This window comes from Lynx rufus, unplaced genomic scaffold, assembly GCF_022079265.1.
Source record: "Lynx rufus isolate CCGP_SWC_20201006 ecotype Redwood Valley unplaced genomic scaffold, mLynRuf1.p SCAF_4, whole genome shotgun sequence".
NCBI classification, from domain to species: Eukaryota; Metazoa; Chordata; class Mammalia; order Carnivora; family Felidae; genus Lynx; species Lynx rufus.
In genome coordinates, this window is record NW_025814856.1 from 50763551 (window position 1) to 50783941 (window position 20391).

The window sequence follows — 20391 nt, forward strand, 5'->3', positions numbered from 1 at the left end:
ACAGAAGAGGATATCAAAGGATGTTATAGAAGGGGGAGTATATAATAACAAGTAGCTCTCATTAAGGCCCTTCTATGTAGTGGTCACTATATTAAGGCCCTTCACAGTCAGTATTCTCAATAAATAAAGACTAGGGCTGCTTTGGTGGCTCAGTCAGTCAAGCATCTGACTTCAGCTCAGGTCATGATCTCATGGTCCATGGGTTAGAGCCCCACATCAGGCTCTGTGCTGACAGCTCAGAGCCTGGAGCCTGCTTCTGATTCTGTGTCTCCTTCTCTCTCTGCCCCTCCCCCACTCATTCTCTCATTCTCTCTCTCTCTCTCTCTCTCTCTCTCTCTCTCCCCCCCTTCCCGCCTCCCCCCCAAAAAATAAACATTTAAAAAATTAATAAATAAAGACTAGCTAGAGGGCTCCCCTTCTTGAAAACATCATACCCTGTTACCTTACACAGTTTGGTTTTAGTGGCTGTCAAGTCTATTGGCCTTGAGAGACTAACAGCTGATTGCCCAGGAGGGAAAGGGGCAAGCACTGAAACAGAAGCGCAAAGTGATGGATTCTCACCCTGTTGTTCCTATGTCGCTCTAGGGATACCCTTTAGCTTGCTAGTCCTCAGTTTCCTCATCAGCAAAATGGATTTATTACCAGCTGACCTTGTGAGGTTGTTGGGATAATGGATGTGGAAAAGGTTTTCAAGTCTATCTTAGTGCTCTGTAGGGAAAGGCCCAGGCTGGAAACTCACTTGCCTACAGGGGCCTGGAAGGTAACCTAATTGAGTGAAACAGGCCTGTGGGAATTCTGCCAATTGTTATATCAGTTAGCTATTGCTATGTAACAAATCATCCTACAACTTAGTGGCTTAAGCCAACAATAGTATATTACTTTTCAGTATTTTATGGCTTTGCTCTGTAGTTTTTCTGCTTCTATTTTGCCTGGGCTCACTCATATGGTATATTCATTTGTAAGGCTGGCTGGGGGCTGGGTTGATTTGGAGAGCAAAGCAGCTACTCCTTGTTGATTAAAGTTGAATGCACATACAAAATTGGGCCCCTTGCTGCCAACCTACTGTTCTTAAAATTTTTAAATATTTGTGTGTGTGTGTGTGTGTGTGTGTGTGTGTGTGTGTGTAAATCCCTGATTTTTAAGTATGAACTATTTTCATTAACAGAAAACATTGTGTGACCCTACAAAACCCATCTATGGACTGGATTTAGGGTTTGGGCCACCAATTGGTAACCTCCATGTTAAGTAGTATTTTTAGCCAACCTTTACTTTTGTGTGCAATCTCTTAGGTTTTCCTCAGGCACAAGCGGCCATATTAGGCCCACTTGGGCTCCCTCTCCTCGTCCTTTTGGTCAATGGTTCTCAAGATGTGGTCCACAGATCAAGAGAGTCACCATCACCAGCATCATTAGAAATGCAGATTCTTGGAGCGCTTGGGTAGCTCAGTTGGTTAAGTGTTCGTCTTCGGCTCAGTTCATGACCTCACGGTTTGTGGGTTCAAGCCCTGTGTCGGGCTCTGCACTCACAACTTGGAGCCTGGAACCTACTTCAGATTCTGTGTCTCCCTCTCTCTGCCCCTCCCTTGCTCACTCTCTCTCTCAAAAATAAATAAATATTTAAAAAAAAATTTTTTAAAGAAATGCAAATTCTTGCCCCCACCACACCTATTGATTCAGACACTCTAGGAGTAGGGCCTCTAGGTGAATCTCATGCTTGCCAGAGAGAACCACTGCTCTCCATACCTGAGAGGAGAACGGGTGGGAGGGATATTCAAACTGACTTTCAGAACTAGAGAAATTCTCTTCCTTGAGCACCACCAGGTAAGCCACAGGCTCCCATTTTTAATAAGATGAGATCACCACAAGCCAGACTGTATGGCACATACCAAAAGGGCCATGGACTCAGTACCTTCTGATCAAGAAGACTTCACACTAGTTCTCAGTCCTTGCTATGCACTGGAATCAAATGGAGAACTTTACAAAATTCTGATGCCTGGGTTTCCCCCTCCCCGAGAATCTGATGTACATGGTCTAAGGTTGCAGCCTGGCCCTCAAGAATCTTAACTGCTCTGCAAGTGACTCTAATTTTCAATCATGAGAATTAACTTGGATCTTGAAACGAGAGAAAAAAGAAACCGGTAACTGTAGATGTCTCTGGGGGAAAGCACTAAGGAATTAGAAGACTGAGAAAGAGTCTCACTTTTTAAATCTATTCTTATAATGGGAACTTCCTCTAGGTTTTTCTTCCTTGAATTTCTAGTGGATTAGCATTCTAGCCACTTCCCACAGAGCACAGTGCTTAGCAATGAATGCAAGTCAATGCTGTGCACGACTTGTCTTTGGGAAATTTATTTTCTTAAAAGAAAATGTTAGAAAGAAAGGGAAGAAAGGAGGGGGAGAGAGAAAGAGAGAGAGATGGGTAGAATGTGAACAAACAGGAAAAGGAAGAGCCATAGATAAGCAAAAGAAACAGTTTGGACAAAGTTTGGAGGTGAATTCTGCAAAGGGCATGTAGAAATAATGAGACCAGCTTACCTAGAGCAGAGGTATGTGCTGGGAAAGAGATACACAGGTATTACAGGAGTCTGATCTTAAACTGCCTTGGAGAAAAAATGGGAGTGTATTAGGGTTCTCCAGAGAATTAGAACCAATAGTGTGTGTGTGTGTGTGTGTGTGTGTGTGTGTGTGTGTGTAGAGATATACGGAATTGGCTCATGTGATTTGGAAGCTGAGAATTCCCAAGATCTGCAGGATAAGTTAGAACCTGAAAACCCAGGAGAATTGACAGTGTAGTTCCCGTCTGAAGGCTGGCAGGCTTCAGACCCAAGAAAAACTAATATTGTAGTTTGAGTCTGAAGAGGGGAAAAAGTTGATGTCCCAGTTTGAAGGCAGTTCAGGCAGGAGAAATTCTCTCTTACTCATAGAAGGATGTGAATTTTTGGTCTATTTAGACCTTCAACTGATTGAATGATGCCCACCCGCATTAAGGAGGGCAATCTGCTTTACTCAATCTATGGACTTAAATGTTAAACTCATCTAAAAACACCCTCACAGGGGTGCCTGGGTGGCTCAGTCCATTAAGCATCCGACTCTTGATTTCAGCTCAGGTCATGATCTCACGGTTCGTGAGTTTGAGCCCTGCATGGAGCTCTGTGCTGACAGTGCAGAGCCTGCTTGGGACTCTCTCTCTCTACCCCTCTCTCTCTGCCCCTCCCCTCCTTGCTCTCTCAAAATAAATAAATAAACTTAAAAAAAAATAGGGGTGCCTGGGTGGCTCAGTCGGGTAAGTGCCCAACTTTGGCTCAGGTCATGATCTCATGGCTCGTGAGTTCGAACCCTGAGTCGGACTCTGTGCTGACAGCTCAGAGCCTGGAGCCTGCTTCACATTCTGTGTCTCCCTCTCTCTCTGCCCCGCCCCCCCCCACCGCTTGCACTCTGACTCTGTCTCTCTCTCAAGAATAAACATAAATAAATAAATAAATAAATAAATAAATAAATAAATAAAAATAAAAACAACCTCAAAGAAACATAGTTAATGGATGGTTGACCAAATATCTGGGCATCTTGTGAAATTTAATAAAGGGAAATCTCACTAGAATGGAGTAGGAGGCCAGCAGGGGGAGCTCTCATGCCCTACCACTCCTCATCAGTTGCAGATACCAACAGGGAGAGGGACCTTGCAGGTGGACACTACTTTACCATCCCAGAAGGGGGGAAAAAAGGGTTTCCTCCTCCTGCTGCCCCCCCACAACAGCCCAGCCAATGAGAGACAGTCATAACTCAGAGCTCCCAACTTCCCGATTTCCTGAACAAAAGAGGCTTTCTCTCCTTTGTTCAGCAGAGTTGCCTATGATGTTGCTGTAGCTTGCTTGTCCCTGATTGCAATTCTCTGCTATTTATTTGTTGGTAAAATAATTGGCCATTTGATTTTTAGGGTTAACAATTCCATGGCCCAGTCAAATTAACACATAAAATTAACCATCACAGGGAGTATGGATTTGAATCTGTGGACCAATGTTTCCAAAGTGTGGTGCATGAAGACCTAGACCAATGAAATACTCTGCCAAAAAAGGTTCTGTGAAAATATCAATCTCGGAAAACACTGTATACTAACACATATTGACATATGAAAGCTAGGAGTTATCCTGCAGGAAAGAAATGGTTCATAACTTTGTCAACGTAGCATTTCCCTGACATTTGATCACAGAATCTGTTTTTTACTTAAAGCCTATTAATTTCTGATGGAATGAAATCTTCACAGAACAACTGGAAAAGCCAGTCCAAGCCATAAGAAGATAATACAGATTTGGAACCTGAAAAGGGGCATGAAAACCGGATTTTAGTAAGATAAATTTGGCTGTAGTATGCAGGGATATAAAAGGAAAGTGAGCCTGAAAGCAGAGAGAAGCTACTTCAGCAAGGAAGCTACTTTAGCATTCAAGATCTGAGGATAGATAGAGGCTTGCACTTGGGAAAGGGGGAAGGGGAGGAGGAAGGAAATTTATGGAAAAGTGTCAGCATATATGAATTATAAGACTATTAGAAAACTCCAGTTTGGAGCTTAGTAAGTGAAAGAATAAAGAGCCACTGATGGAGAAAGCCAGAAGGAAAGACTGGTTCATGGGCACAAATGTGGTGTGTTCTGTTTTCAATATGTTAGGTTTAGCATCACGGTAGACAGAGGTCTGTGGGAAATATCTAGCAGTTTTTGGAATGATGAGACTTGTGTGAGAGATATGAAAATTATAAATCAATTTGGAAATCATAAACACAGAGCTAGAACCTAAGCCACAAGAGTGGCTCTTACTCACTTCCCCATTTCCCTCAGCCAGGCCAACCCATTCTCTTTGTAAAGGGCTTCGTTTTGAACAGTATGCTTCCTAAACCAGTTTCAGGTCCTCCTAATAATAGCCTCACAAAGGAGCATTGAATTACATTCATTTCTGAGAACAGCTCTGGGCTCTAGGGTGGTAACCAAGCACCATCAGCAGGTAGTTTAAGGAAATAAGCCCAGAGGAAGCTCTTTAGATGTGTAAGGAGAATTAGCTTTGGAAATTCACATTTAAGTAGCACATTTAAGTAGCACACGAACAGAAACATTCTGCCCTCCTTGCTACATGTCAATAGTACCCTCTACTACAAGGCCTCACTATTAAGAAATCCCAAAGCTCAATCCCAGGCACCAGTAGATTTTTAAAATTTTTTTAATGTTTACTTACTTTTGAGAGAGAGAGAGAAAGAGAGAAAGAGAGAGTGTGGGGGAAGGGCAAAGAGAGAAAGAAACACAGAATCTGAAGCAGGCTCCAGGCTCCAAGCTGTCAGCACACAGCCCGATATGGGGCTCGGATTTACAAACAACGAGATTATGACCTGACCCGAAGTCAGATGCTTAACCAACTGAGCCACCCAGGCACCCCAGGACACCAGTAGATTTTAAACAAATTTCATAAACTAAAACCACGCTTGTAATCTTCTGGTTGCTTGTACTCATGAAAATACATTTAAACATTATCAACCAATTCAGTAAGTGCTTACAACATGCCTACTGTGCACTTGGCCCTGAAATGACCCCATGGCCTTGACCCTTTTCCTTCACACTGGACTTCTGGAGTCCCATAGTTTCATATGTGAATCCCAACTGTAACCTCTACTGATTATACGATTCTGAGCAAGTTACTTAAATGCCCAGGGCCTTGATTTTCTCATCTACAAAAAAATGGGATAAAAATAACTCATTCATTTATTTATGTGTTCATGTGTACATTCATTCATGCAATAAATGCTTTTGAGTTCCTACTTTAGCTTTGACTATACTAAATGCTGGGACTGGCACAGTGGTAAAAGAAATAGGTGTAGGAGAGGAAAATATTTTTCTTGACTCTTTTATGTTACCTGGCTGGGTCTGAAAATTAAACCGACAAAAATGTATTTATTAATGGGGAAAAAAAGGCATACAAATTTATGTAATATAAGTTTTACATGACACAGGAGCCTTCATAAGGAAGTGCAGATGCAGTGGAACAGAACTGAGTGTTTGTGTTAGGTCTGATGAAGAGTGGACAGAGGTGGAAGAATATGATATATTCAAGAGTGTGAGAAGAAAGGGAGACGATTCATTTAAGTACCAAATAAAAGCTGTGTTGTCTAATTAACAACAGGTTTACAACCTATTGGAAAATGTATGAAACCCCCCACCCCCCCCAAATGGATTCCCAAACCCTTAGACACTTCACTTCACTGGCTTTACAATGAGCATGCACCCAAGAACTTTGGTCTCTATGCCACCTCAAGGAATGTACATTTGTTCCAATCAGACTACTTTTTTACCTTACATGGGCATAGGCGACTTCCAGGTAAGACTGTAACCTCTGTAAGTATCAGCCAGTGAGAAACCAGGGGAGTGACTTGCGTGCTAGGAGATAAATTGTCTAATGTAAGTGACCCAAGTGTGCCTGTCCATCACACACTGCTCTTGCAAGAATGTTCTTGCAAGAATGTTGATTAAAGCCTGGCTTCACTGTGCTCGGAGTCTCCGTGTCACTCCTTTGATTGCGTCAGTGGGCTTATTTCTCACAAGAAACTTAGAAATGCTTGTTGGTTAGCATTCTTCTCAGGCCCTTTTTGTCTTTAGAGATAAGGATGCTCCTTTCCTCCCAGAATAGGGAGGGCACCACTCACACAAAGATTTTATGACTTATTTTAGAGAAGAAGGTAGGCAGAAGGTCAGCGTGACCTTCCTCCTTCTGCTGTGTCCTCAAACTCCTTCATTTTAAAATATTCAATATGCCAGGGATGCCTGGCTGGCTCAGTGGGAGGAGCATGTGACTCTTGATCTCAGGGTCATGGGTTTGAGCCCCACATTGGGTATAGCAATTACTAAAAAATAAATTTAAAGACACACATTTAAAAAAATAATTTAGGGGCACCTGGGTGGCTCAGTCAGTTGAGCATCCGACTCTTCAGGTCATGATCTCACAGTTTGTGGGACTGAGCCCATGTCGGGCTCTGCACTGATAGCATGGGGCCTGCTTGGGATTCTCTATCCCCTCCCTCTCTGCCTCTCTCTCTCTTGCATGCACTTTCTCTGTCTTTCTCTCTCTCTTTCTCTACCTCTCAAAATAAATAAATACACCTTAAAAAAATAATAATTTAACAAATAAAATACTGAATATACCAAAATGCCATATTTGGGGTGGCATGTCACAGGCATGGTCCCTGTAGCCCTGGAGCCCAAACCTTACTGATTTTGAGGATAATCGAATGAAATCATATGTGGACATTACAAGATACAGTGGTTCATACATAAAGGTAACTCAATAAATAAATGCTAGTTTCCTTCTCAAGGGTACCAGGATATATCGTCCCAAAATATACCTCTTTGGCATAAGGATTATTTTGAGCTAAAGGCACTTGAGAACCAGCAGTGGCAGGAAAGGCTCTTTACCTCCAACTGCTTAAAAATAGAGTATAAATTTCCCCTTTTGTAAAGGAAATTTACATTTAGAAAGGAAACTTCCATTTGTAAAGTTATCTCTGTGCCAGGAAGAAAGACAACTTTTATCACCTGAGAGACTTTTATCTACATAACAAGACAACCCATCTTTATCTTGTGCTTCCTCCCCTTGCTTTCCCAGAACTTGCCTCCCCACCCAGAAGCCCCCAAACCTCTTTTTGTTTGTCTAACCTAAGACGGTATATATAAGCCTCTATTATGTGGCTGCCTCCTTGAATCTCTACTCTTTGTGAAACTCCCTTGTGTAACTGTGTAATTAAAACTGGTTTTTTGGGGATGCCTGGGTGGCTCAGTCAGTTAAGCGTCTGACTTCGGCCCAGGTCATGATCTCACAGTTCGTGGGTTTGAGCCCCTCGTCGGGCTCTGTGCTGACAGCTTAGAGCCTGGAGCCTGCTTCAGATTCTGTGTCTCCCTCTCTCTCTGCCCCTCCCCAGCTCATGCTCTCACACTCTGTCTCTGTCAAAAATAAGTAAACTTAATTAAAAAAAAAAACAAAAAAACTGGTTTTTTGTTGTTGTTAATCTGTCTATGATCAGTTTGATTCCTGGGCCCGAACAGTGACCCTAGGGGAGAAAAAAGGGTTTTTCTCCCCTACACATCGTTCCTATGTGGATGGATATACATGGAATACAAACTTAAGTGCCTATGGTGGCCAATATAAATGTGTGCAGCAGTGGAGACTATGGAAATCTAAAGCTCTCCTGTCCCCACTAAAGGGCAGTGTTCCACTCTGCATTAACCAATGATTTTCAGGAGGGGATACAGGTCCAACATTCTAGATCTTCCTGTTTTAAAGAGGAATGGGAAACCTGGCTATGAAATATGCCTATTTTTAAATGTTGGCAACTGACTCCAAATCCTGGGTGGACCAAATAAAATACATCTGACCCAGGGGCTGCCCACATCTGCAACTTCCATCACAGCCTAACTCTGAGAAGGCAGAGCCCTCAGATAACTCTGAGTTCCAAGTACACTCTGAGCATATTGTACAGGAAGACTAAGGGATCCTCCAGTCAAATCTTTATTTCACTCCAGCTTGGTCCCTATCAATCAGCACAACTCTCTTCACACTCCAGTGAAACAGGAACCTGGTGTGACAGGATCATTATCACCAGAGGAAAGGACAATCTCACCATGGGTCATCAGCTTGTATTACATAAATGAATTTAAGGGCTTGAAATGAGGAAACAATGAAAATACACGCAATAGGGCAGTGAGGCACATGCAGTTCAGGAACCAAATTGTGCTGATCGGACTTAAAGGGCCAATCACAAATATGCCAGAAACATTCGGTCAGCACTTTCAGGTGACATTTTCCCAGTGTGATATTGCTTTCATGCTTCCTTCATCTCTGACTCATTCTCTCCGGTTCAATCTATTTTGTTTATAGATTTAATATCTGGCACTATTCCTCTAAAGAGCTCACGATTTCCCTCTGCCTTCTCTTCCCCCTCCTACTTCAGAGCAGGGCAGATGGAAAACCAAATAAGCAATGACAGACGTAAAAAGATATGGATATTTATATTGCTTTGGTTTGGGGGACCAAACGAAGCTAGCCCAACAGACACAAGTTTGAAGCTGCTTCATCCCTTCCAGAAGAGTCTAAGTATTGAGTCCCAACATACACCTTGCTCTAGAAAACCCAAATATTAGAATTCTGTGCTAAAGACCAACATTCCCCCAGCCTGCAGTTAAAGTGTTTCTTTAATTCTGCCACTTACGGGTATCTGAGCATTCCATGAATCAGCAATGACCCTGATAGACCTCAGTCATCTAGAAGTCCATCACATGCTTTGGGCAGACCAACATCTAATAATCTTCTCACCTATTGGGAAGGTCTGGGGACAATGAAACTGGTACCCAGCCACATTCCTTGATGTGCCTGGGACATAAGAGGCTTATGTAAGAGACACTAAACACAGCCCACAATGTGATGGACAGGGAGTTCCTTAAAAAGGGATGGAATGTTAGAAACAACAATAGTGCCACTAAGAATAAATCACCATGAATGAAGGAGTCTGGCAGAGTGAACGTCTTAGCTCAGGTTGCCATAACAAAATACCATGACTAAAATAAATACCTTTTTAAAAAAATGTTTATTTCTTTATTTTGAGAGAGAAAGAGAAAGAATGTAAGTGGGGTAGTGGCAGAAACAGAAGGAGAGAGAGATTCCTAAGCAGGCTCCACACTATCAGCACAGAGCCCAACATGGGGCTGTATCTCACAAACCCTGAGATCATTACCTGAGCCGAAATCAAGAGTAGGGTGCTTAACTGACTAAGCCACCCAGGTGCTCCTAAAATAAGTATCTTGATTATATTTTGTGAGAATGGAAATGACTTTCGTGGGAATCTGAGCTTGGTGGTGCCCTATGTCTATGGTTACAAATAGCCTTTGAATCGCCAAATGGGAACCCTTCAGCACTTATGTTACCTGAACTCTGGCATCTGATATTGCTGACAACTCCTCCCTAAACTTGAAATTCTCTCCTCCCTAAACTTCCTTTTCCCTCCGAACCCCTCTGGCTACTGTGGGTATCCCATGGCCAAGCCTGGTGCAGGTGAGGAGGCACTGAGAAGAAAGAACATACAAGGACATGCCTATGGCACAGCAAGGAATTGCCTGACGCGGAAGTACCTAGACCCTTGAGGGTTGGCAGGCCCTTTCCCCAGCCTACAGAGCAAGGAGTGGCAGATCAGACTTGAGAGGGGCCGTGCTGACCCCTAAATTCTGGTCACAACTCCATGAAAGCAGAAGAAACCCCAGAGTCTCCTCACTCACTTTCAGTCTCATTTCCTGTGCCTGTTGCAATGCTTGCTTGCAGACTTGGTAGTAAACTGAAATGAAAGCAACCCTGAACTTGTGTAACTGGTCATTCTTGCCTAGCTTTGAATCTGGATTAGCCTATTATGGGCTGGCCTACCTCACCACTCCTTAGTCTTCTCAGTGAATTCCTCTCCTTCATCCTGCCCCAAACTGTGGAGGTTCCACAGGGATCCCTGCTCAGCCCTTTTCTCACTCTCCAGGCAAGCTTAACAACCACCCAGTATTAACAATCACATGTATACTGATGATCTCTAATTCTGCATCAACTGATCAGACGTGAGCTTCTGACTCAGGTACCACAGTTTAGTACACATTTCACAAACCCCTCAAATTCTGCAAGTCCAACATTGAATTTATTCTCTCCCTCCACTATCTAGTCCTCCTCTTACACTCTCTTTCTTTGTCTGTCAACTAGATCCTCATTAACTTGGCTAAACAAGCCAGGAAACTAAATCAGAGTTGATTCTGAGTTTCTTTAAATGCATGTGTAAAGGTACTAAAGGGGATGGATGAATCATGTTGGCTCTTTTAAAAGATCAATTTGGGGGCACCTGGGTGGCTCAGTCTTGGTTAAGCATCTGACTCTTGATCTTGGCTCAGGTCATCATCTCATGGTTTGTGAGATTCAGCCCTGCGTTGGGCTCTGCACTGACAATGCGGAGCCTGAACCCTGTAATAACCTCTCATCCACTCATCCCCATTCATGTTCTTCTAACCAGTGCTGCCAAAAACATCTATTCTTTCAGGCATATTTAAATACCTTTATACCTTTTCTTCTTATTACAGAAGTACTACAGGTTTACTGTAGACATTTGAGAAAAGTCAGTAATAATACAAAAAGATCATCACTATTAACATTGTATTATATACACTTCCAGCCATTTTCTATGAATAGACCTACATTTTTAGGAGAAAAGGATTATATCATACACAGTTATATGCCCTACTTTTAAAAATTAGCGTTGTCGGGGCGCCTGGGTGGCGCAGTCGGTTAAGCGTCCGACTTCAGCCAGGTCATGATCTCGCGGTCCGTGAGTTCGAGCCCCGCGTCGGGCTCTGGGCTGATGGCTCGGAGCCCGGAGCCTATTTCCGATTCTGTGTCTCCCTCTCTCTCTGCCCCTCTCCCGTTCATGCTCTGTCTCTCTCTGTCCCAAAAATAAATAAAAAAACGTTGAAAAAAAAATTAAAAAAAAAAAAAATTAGCGTTGTGAACAATTTCCTAATATAAAAGATAGTTTAAAATATACCATAGTAATTACCCTCATACATCCATCTTTGCTCATATTCATAATTATTTCTTTAGGAGTGGAATTGCTGGGTGAATAGGTAATGCATACTTTTAAGACTTTGAACCTATTGCCAAATACTCCCTGGAAAAGTTTTATGCATTTATTATATTTCTGCCAGTAGAGTGATCATCTTAATGTAGAAATCAGATTCTTACTCAAAGATGTGGAAGAACTTCTAGGCTCAAGTACACTATATGAGGGAAGGCCCAGAAATAAGGCTGTCACAGGCATTTAAGCCAGCATGTTTCCAAGACTCCATGGCCCCCATGGAGCCTTTCTGATGAACTATGAAAGGAGATCAAAGTATACAAGTTCTTTCCACAGCTCTTAGAGTAAATGCCATGCAAGGCCAGGGACTTTCATTTTTACATATGACTAAGTACCTAATAGCTTCCTTTGTTAATTATTAAAAGTGATTAAATTTTTATATTCACCAAAAGAAAAAAAACCCGCAAAAAACCATGTGGTACTGCCAATTATTGAAAACTTTTGCTGCCACAGAAAAGCTGGCAATGATATAAATTTCCTGCTGCACATGTAACAACCTAGATTGCTGGGAATGCTTGTTGTTGGTGAGGAGGGCTTCTTAGTGTCTTGAATTTCCAATACAGCCCTTCTTGTTTTGTTTTGTTTATGATGCTTATTTATTTATTTTGAGAGAGAGAGAAAGAGAGAGAGCATGAGGAGGGGAGAAGCAGAGAGAGAAGGAGACAGAGGTTCCAAAGTGGGCTCCGCACTGACAACAGAGAGCCCAATGAGGGGCTCGAGCCCATGAACCCTGAGATCACAACCTGAGGTGAAGTCAGATGCCCAACCAACTGAGCCACCCAGGCGCCCCATAAATACAGCCCTTCTTGTATGTGTTATTTCACATTTCAAATGTTGTTTTTCTGTTTTTGATCGTTTTGTTCATGCATACACATTATGATGCTGCTGTTTTGGGTTGCCATTTTGCTCTTCTCTAATTCTTTATCATCAAATTCTTTTCCCACCAGAAGTGAATGGATGGGTTAGGTGTATTGTGGGGTCTTGTGTGCCAATTAAGTTAGCATGTTTGAGAACTGATGGTCTGAATGCCTCAAAATCTCTCTACCCTAACTCCAGATTGGCTTACTAGGTTGGTTCACTAGTAAAGAGGCCTGGTAAGTTATTGTCTATATAATGATCAAATGTTTGAAGGAAGGAAAGAAAAACAGAGTAGTTGAAGGCAGTTTTGAGAGGTGACAGGAGGCTTGCAGACTCATCCATTCTCCTCCCAACTCTCAGTTTTCAAACATTAGCAGGGCTAAGAAGTCTGAGCTGCCTATTAGCATAGTTGAAACATAAACAAGGCTGTGTTAAGAACAGCATCAATACTGTTTTGTACTTGGCCCAAGCTACCCAGCCCACTGGACTGCACATCTGTGAAACTCCTGATTTGAATCTAAAAGACCAGCAGGAAAGATGAGAGAGCTCTTCCTACAAGAGTGACCATCTGAGGTAATGGAGACATCTGCATAATCAGTTCTGGTTACAGGCCCAAAGCTTTTTATTTTCCCATCTAGCCCTGGGAAGTCAGGGTTTTAAAATGTATGGGATTTACCTTGACAAACAGCCTTTGAGAAGATATGGGAAATCTGATTTCCGCCAGTCCAGCTTGCACTTCAACAGGGATTCCGTAATGTTACGAGCCTGAGAAAGAATCGATACACGATGTGCTGGTTCATTTCCATTCCCCTGTGGGGAAAGAGGGAAAGAAAAAAAATAGCAAAACCAGTTCTATTCGATTCTCCTCACATTTCTATTGCCAAGAGCAGCACAGTTACTCACCAACAGGCACCAGAAACACCCACACGCTCAGAGACATGTACAGTCAGGTATTTGTTAGCCTACTACTTAATAAGCTTGCTCTTTTCCATAAGCTAGGCCCCTGGTTAAAATATTAACACCAAAATTAGGCTCACCTCAATAGCAGAATCTTATGTGTAATCCTAGGTCAGCTATGAATCACAAATTTTTCTATTTCACCCAAGAAAAATTTCCAAAACTTTTTCTTGCACATCCTCTGAGTTAAGACATAACATCTATGAGGGTCTCAGGCCACAAGTAAGGGTTGCACAGAAGATGCAGTGACGGAAAAAGAAAGAAAAGAAAGGGACAAAGTAGAAAGAAAAGAGACGAAGACTAAAAGTAATAAAACATTTTTTAGTTTACTTTTAAGTTTATTTAAGTTTTAAGGGAGACAGAACACGAGTTGGCGGGGGGGGGGGAGGCAGAACAAGAAAGAGAGAAAGGGAGAAAGAGAGAGAGACAGAGAGACAGAGAGACAGACACAGAGAGAGAGAGAGAGAGAGAGAGAGAGAGAGAGAAAGGGATCCCAAGCAGGCTCCACACTGCTAGCATGGAGCCCAACACGGGGCTCGAGCCTACAAACCATGAGATCATGACCTGGGTGGAAGACAGACGCTTAACCAACTGAGCCACAAAGGCGCCCCAAAGTAATAAAACATTCTTAAAAATGAATGTGAATGATCACATTTATAACAGTACTGACCTGTCAAAGTTGTATTTATTGAGCATCATCGACTCTATGCCAGACACTGTTCTCAATGTTTTCACGTGAATTATTTAATTCATTCAAAACATAGTCATTGCACACCTTCTGTGTGCCAGGCATTGTTCTAAGTAAAGAATATTCTGTAGAGAGCAAAAGGGATAAAAATCTCCTCCATATCAGAGCCTACATTTTGGTAGAGAATGTCTCATTTGTCACAATAAGGAAAAGAGACAAGAAAGGCATGTTAAGAAGGCAAAGGACATGTACGGACAGAAAAAGAGGACTTTAGAGAAGGAGATATAAAGGAGATGAAAGTTAAAGAATCATTGTCAGGGCTCTGAGATGCCGGATTAAAGGGATAAGTCTCTGTTCATGCTGTTCATGCCTCAAATCCTTCAACACAAAAGCTTTGGAAGGTTCCACCATAACCAATTTAGTGAATAGTCTGGATTGTAAATGTGTGAAAAAATATGCTTCTATATTATCTCAAATGTATATAGCAATTTGAAATGCTAACAGTCTTTCTGAGTAGATATCCAGCAATATTGTTTTAATAAAAACATAAGACATATTTGTAATAAGCAGTGTTCATCTGCACATATACCTCTCATTTCTCCCAGCCTATAACAGAGAAAGGGGAGAAAAGTCAGTGATCTAAAAAAAAGATGGATCAGATATTTGTTTGAATCCCTCATCAGCACCAATTATAATACTAATAGATGTTATTTATTGAGGACTTTCTATTTGCTGCTGTGAGAAGTAAGAGAGAAGATTCATTTTCAGAAGTACCAAATAAAAGCTGTGCTGTCTAATTAACAATAGGTTTACAACCTATTGGAAACTATACCAGCCACCCAGCCCCACCCCTGCCCCCACCCTTAGTGGGGGAGTCCCAAACCCTTAGACACTTCACTTCCTCGTTCTTCCCCTCTCTATTTCACGGGCTTATTTTTACAGGCTTTGCAATGAGCATGTGCCAAAGAACTGAAGTCTCTGCATCACTTCAAGGAATGTACATTTGTTCCAATCAGACTACTTTTTGCCTTACATGAGCATAGGCAACATGGGGGTAAGGCTGTAACCTCTGTAGTATCAGCTAATGAGGAATCAGGGGAGGGACTTGCGTGCTAGGAGATAAATTGTCTGCTGTAATTGTCCTGAGTATGATTGTCCATTAGACACCCACTCTTGTAAGAACGTTGATTAAAGCCTCACTTCACTGTGCTCTGAGTCTCCAAGTCCCTCCTTTGATTGGGTCAGTGGGCTTATTTCTCACAGCTGCATAACAAACTATCCCAAAACTTGGTAGTTTAACAACGATTTATTTCTCATAATTCTGTGGGTTGGCAGGTCAGTTCTGATCTCATGTGGTACACTCATGTGGCCACATCCACAAGGTGAGCTCAGGTAGGATCTTGGCTCCCTAGTGCCTCTTTCTCCATGTGGTTTTTACCATACAAGAATCTAGGCTGGGCTTCCTTATCTAGTGGCACAGATGGTCCAAGGAAGCAAGACTTAAGTTTTAAGACTTAGGCTTGGAGCTAGCCAACAATACACCTGACACATTCCACTGGTCAAAGCAAGCCATAAGCTCAGCCCAGATTCTAGGGGAAGGGAAACAGACTCCACCCCTTGCTGAGAGTAGTAGTACTTACAATCATGAGAATCATTGGCAATCGTCTTTGTAGGCAAGCTATCTTACCTGCCATATGACAGAAACTGTGTATTATCTCAACAAATCTTTGAAGCAACGTATTGGCCTCCTTTATATCCCTATTTTACAAGTAAGGAAACTTAATTCCTTAAAGGTTAAATACCTCCTGCAAGTAGCTGCCAGACCTACTAGGGACCTAGTAGATCTAGGTCCAAATCTTAACCACCTTCAGAGTTCTAATTCACAACCATCCCTCAATACAACAGTCAAAAGAGTTAGAGGAGTGAAATCCCAGGTTCCCTCTCCCTCAGGGAAGCAGAAAAGCATAGTAGTTAAGAGCTCTGACTCTGGGGTCAAACTGCTTTGGTTCAAATTTTGGCTCTAAACCTCATTAGTTCTGTGACTTTGGGTTAGTGATTTAGCCTCAAATTAATTCATCATCTGTAGAACAGGGCTGATAACAACATCTACTCCATAAGAATATTAGGAGATAGGGTCAATTTAATTACATTTTGTTCCCTGACTGCCCTGTTCTTCAGAAATGTTGCTGACTAGTGATCCTGAGTCTATGTGACTTGATCGTCATCAACCCTGCTGACCTTGCTTCTGATTCTGCTTTGCCTCTGGACCCATGCTGCTATTGCAGTGACCACTACTGAGCGTCCTGCCTTACTGTGGTCCCTCTCTGTTCATTTGTTGCACCTTCTGCTTCCTTTTGGAACTGCCACTTCATGCTAGAGATTTGGTTGCTGTCCATGTTGACCTACAGCAGTTTGCCTTTGTCAGTGCTCTGTTAATTCTTCTGATTACACAAAAGAAGAGCAGCTCTCACAGGCTAATCCCATTAATACCTTGTTTTGCCTTTGACCATTTACAAAAGGTTGTCTAACATCTTTCTCTAATAAAAGAGGAGGAAATGGAAGTTTCTCTGGTTTGGGACTGTACTAATTCAGCTGCCTGTGGTTTGAAAGAATTGCAGTATTTCAGAATGAGTAACCACTAGGTGGCAGCAGTGTTTTGCTTCCCAGCTCATTACCATCATTCTGCCTCCCCAACCCTTATAATTTCAGTTACAGCCAAGATGCAGTTCCTTTCAAAGTGAATGACTTGCTTTTAAATCAACTTATCCATATGAAGTTCAAGGTGAACAATAAATTTCATGTACATTCTCTTGAAAACTCACTGTGATGTCACTAATTCCATCGGAGAGTTCTCACAGGAGTTATATTACTAAGGCAGTTTCATAGTCTTTGGTTCGAAAGGGCATGAGAAAAGCAAATAAACCTCAGCATGTTTAGGGCATGGCCAAGTTGGTTGTTTCCGCCTCTGGTTGTTAACACCCAACAGGCCAAAGGTCTGTTAGGTTAAGAGTTCATGGACTCCTAGGCTATCATTTTGTTAACGGGATTATAGACACATGACTCATTTTCCCAATGAGGTCCCAAAAGGTTTTCTCGGGGAAGATGGCATTTCAGTAGTTTATTGAGCGAGAAGCAGGTGTAGGGACCTGCATCTTTCAATTATATCCCTACAGGGATCCAACCTGCCAAATGGAATTCCAAATGGAAGGTACAAAGAAGGAAGAATAGGTAGAGGAAAGGCCAGGAGTGCTGACAAAACCCTTGTCATACAGTATGAGGGATCAAGAGATGCTGTCTATAGTTGACAGAACAAAAAGATGTTTAATATATCACTTAAATTTACTTTGGAAATTTAACATCCGGGAACAAACTATATCAGATTGTAACTTTATCTATTTAAAATAATCTTTGGGGCGCCTGAATGGCTCAGTTGGTTAAGCGTCCAACTTCAGCTAAGGTCATGATCTCGCTGTTCGTGGGTTTGAGACCTGTCTCGGGCTCTATGCTGACAGCTCAGAACCTGGAGCCTGCCTTGGATCCTGTGTCTCCTTCTCTCTCTGCTCCTCCCCCACTTGTACTCTGTCTCTCAAAAATAAATAAATGCTTAAAAAATTTTTAAATAATCTCTACATTTGGGGTGCCTGGGTGGCTCAGTCAGTTAAGCATCTGACTCTTGATTTTGGCTCAGGTCACAAGCTTATGGTTTGTGAAATCAAGTCCCAGATAGGGCTCTCTCTCTCCATCTCTCCCTGCCCTTCCCCTGCTTGTGCACTCTCTCTCTCTCAAAATAAATACATATTTTTAAAAATAAAATAAAATAAAATAAATAAAATAAAAATAAAAATCTCTACACTCAACATTGGGTTTGAACTCATGACACCAAGATCAAGCATCACATACTCTTCTGACTGAGCTAGACATGCACCCCATATATGGGTTGTATCATTTTTTTTACGTTTATTTATTTAATTTTGAGAGACAGAGTGAGTCAGGGAGAGGTCGAGATAGAGAAAGGGAGAGAGAGAATGCTAAGCAGGCTCTGCACTGTCAACGCAGAGTCAGACATGGGGCTGAAACTCAAACTGTGAGATCATGACCTGAGTGAAATCAGAGTCATATGCTTAACCAACTGAACCACCCAAGCACCCCTGGGTTGTAACTTTAATGGGAAGAGGAAGAAAGGCAAAATAGGATGGTGGGGATATTAATAGGCTACCTCAAGTATTGTAACAGTCTGTAGACAATGCCCCAAACTGAAAACATAAGAAACAGCACTATAAGCAGGTTATTTAGAGACATGGAGGAAGTCACCATGTGAACTGAAGGAAGAAATAGTTAATAGTTCTTGCTTCTGTAAAAGAGCAAAGGAAGGGGCTGGCCTGGGCTGGGGAGTAGCTGTACTATTTGACTTTCTAACTGAGACTCTGTCTTAGCCTTAAAAATAGGCAAGAATAGACAGCTATTGGGGTGAAACACATATCAGAGTTCATGGGAACAACTATTGCCGAATTCTTAATTTGTGTCACTATATCTGAATGGGAATTACCAAATTTAATCATGTGCTTAATAACATAGAGGTCACTTCAGTTTAACATAACACTACGGCCAGTTAGAAAGAAATTAGAGGCTTCTATTCCCACTCATATACGCCACTTATCCAAACTGGCATCTTGGAGCAAGGATCCACTTTAGTCAATACTTTTACAGTAGATATCAGGGTTTTTCTGATATAAGCTAAAATTCTTTGCAATAAATCAGAATCAGAACTTTAAAGAGCAAAGTTGTCCATGTTTACTTCCTTCACAGCGTTTCAGCAGTTCTTCAGCAGGCATCCCCCAAGAGTAGGGCACTTTAGACCAACAAATTGACCAGGTCTGACGCTTATCCTTTACCTTCTTTTCAAAACCACATCCAATCCACCAGCAATGATAGGTCATCCTTCAAAATACAACAGAATTTGACAATTCTCACCACAGCCACTAATACTCTAATTTGAGCCATTATTATTATTTTCCACTTAGACCACTGAAATAGTCTGGTAACTGTTTCCATCCTTGCCCATGCAGCAGCCAGAGTGATCCTTTTTGAATGCTTGATAATTCGTAAAACAGTGGCCTATATGTTGTATCCACCCCACCTAATCCTCTATTTCTGTCCCTTTCATCCACTCCTCCCCAGCCGCACTGATCTCCTGGATCTTCCCAGACCCTTTTGAACATCCTCTTGACCTCTGCTTGAAATGCTCTTCTCCCAGATATTCAAGTAGCTTACTCTCTCATTTCCTTCAGGCTCTACTTTGTTACCTTATCAAAGAAGCTTTTCCTAACCACCTGATATATAAAGTAAGCATTCCCCTCCATCTCTCCAGCACTCTCCATTCCCCAAACTTGCTTAATTTTTCTCCATCATTCTCATCATGTCAGGAATGTTATGCGTTTCCTGTATTGTCTGTATTTTCCATTAGAATATAAGCTCTAGAAGAATTTTTCACTGCTGTATCCCTAGTGCCTAAAAGAATTCCGGACACGTAATAGCTGCTCAATAAATGCTGTCACTTAAATGACACCTAACATGATTCCACAGGCAAATAATATGCCTTAGAGCAATGCTTCCCTAAGTGTGAAATCTGTTTATAAATGATTTTACATAGTATAAATGTATGCATTAAATAACACTGAATCAGGTAAAATAATCTTTTCTTTTCAATATTTTAATCCTTCTCATGTCAAGAAAGCCTCATTTAGTGCTAGTTTATCTCTGATACTTGATAAATTATCCTTTTAGAGAATAGAGAACGGCCTCATATTTAGAGTCTATTCAGAGCCTTTTGCAGCGAACAGTATCTGGCCAGAATTTTAATAACCTTGTTTTCATTGTACTATTTTTAGGGGCATTGTCTACTTCAATTAGGAGACTGGTAACATGTTAATCTCATTTAAATCCTGCAATAACTCTTAAGAAAGTATCATTTTGCATTGGGGGAAACTCCAGATGAGTTTCCCATGAGACCAAAGTTTCCTTTGAGATAAAATTCACATAACATAAAATTCACTATTTTAAATATTTTAAACTGTACAGTTTCTTAGTATATTCACAATGCTGTACAACCATCATTACTATCCAATTTCAGAACATTCTCATCAACCCACCGCCCCCCCCCAGAAAAACCTCATACCCTTTAGCTACCACCCCCAATATCCTCACTCTTTCCAG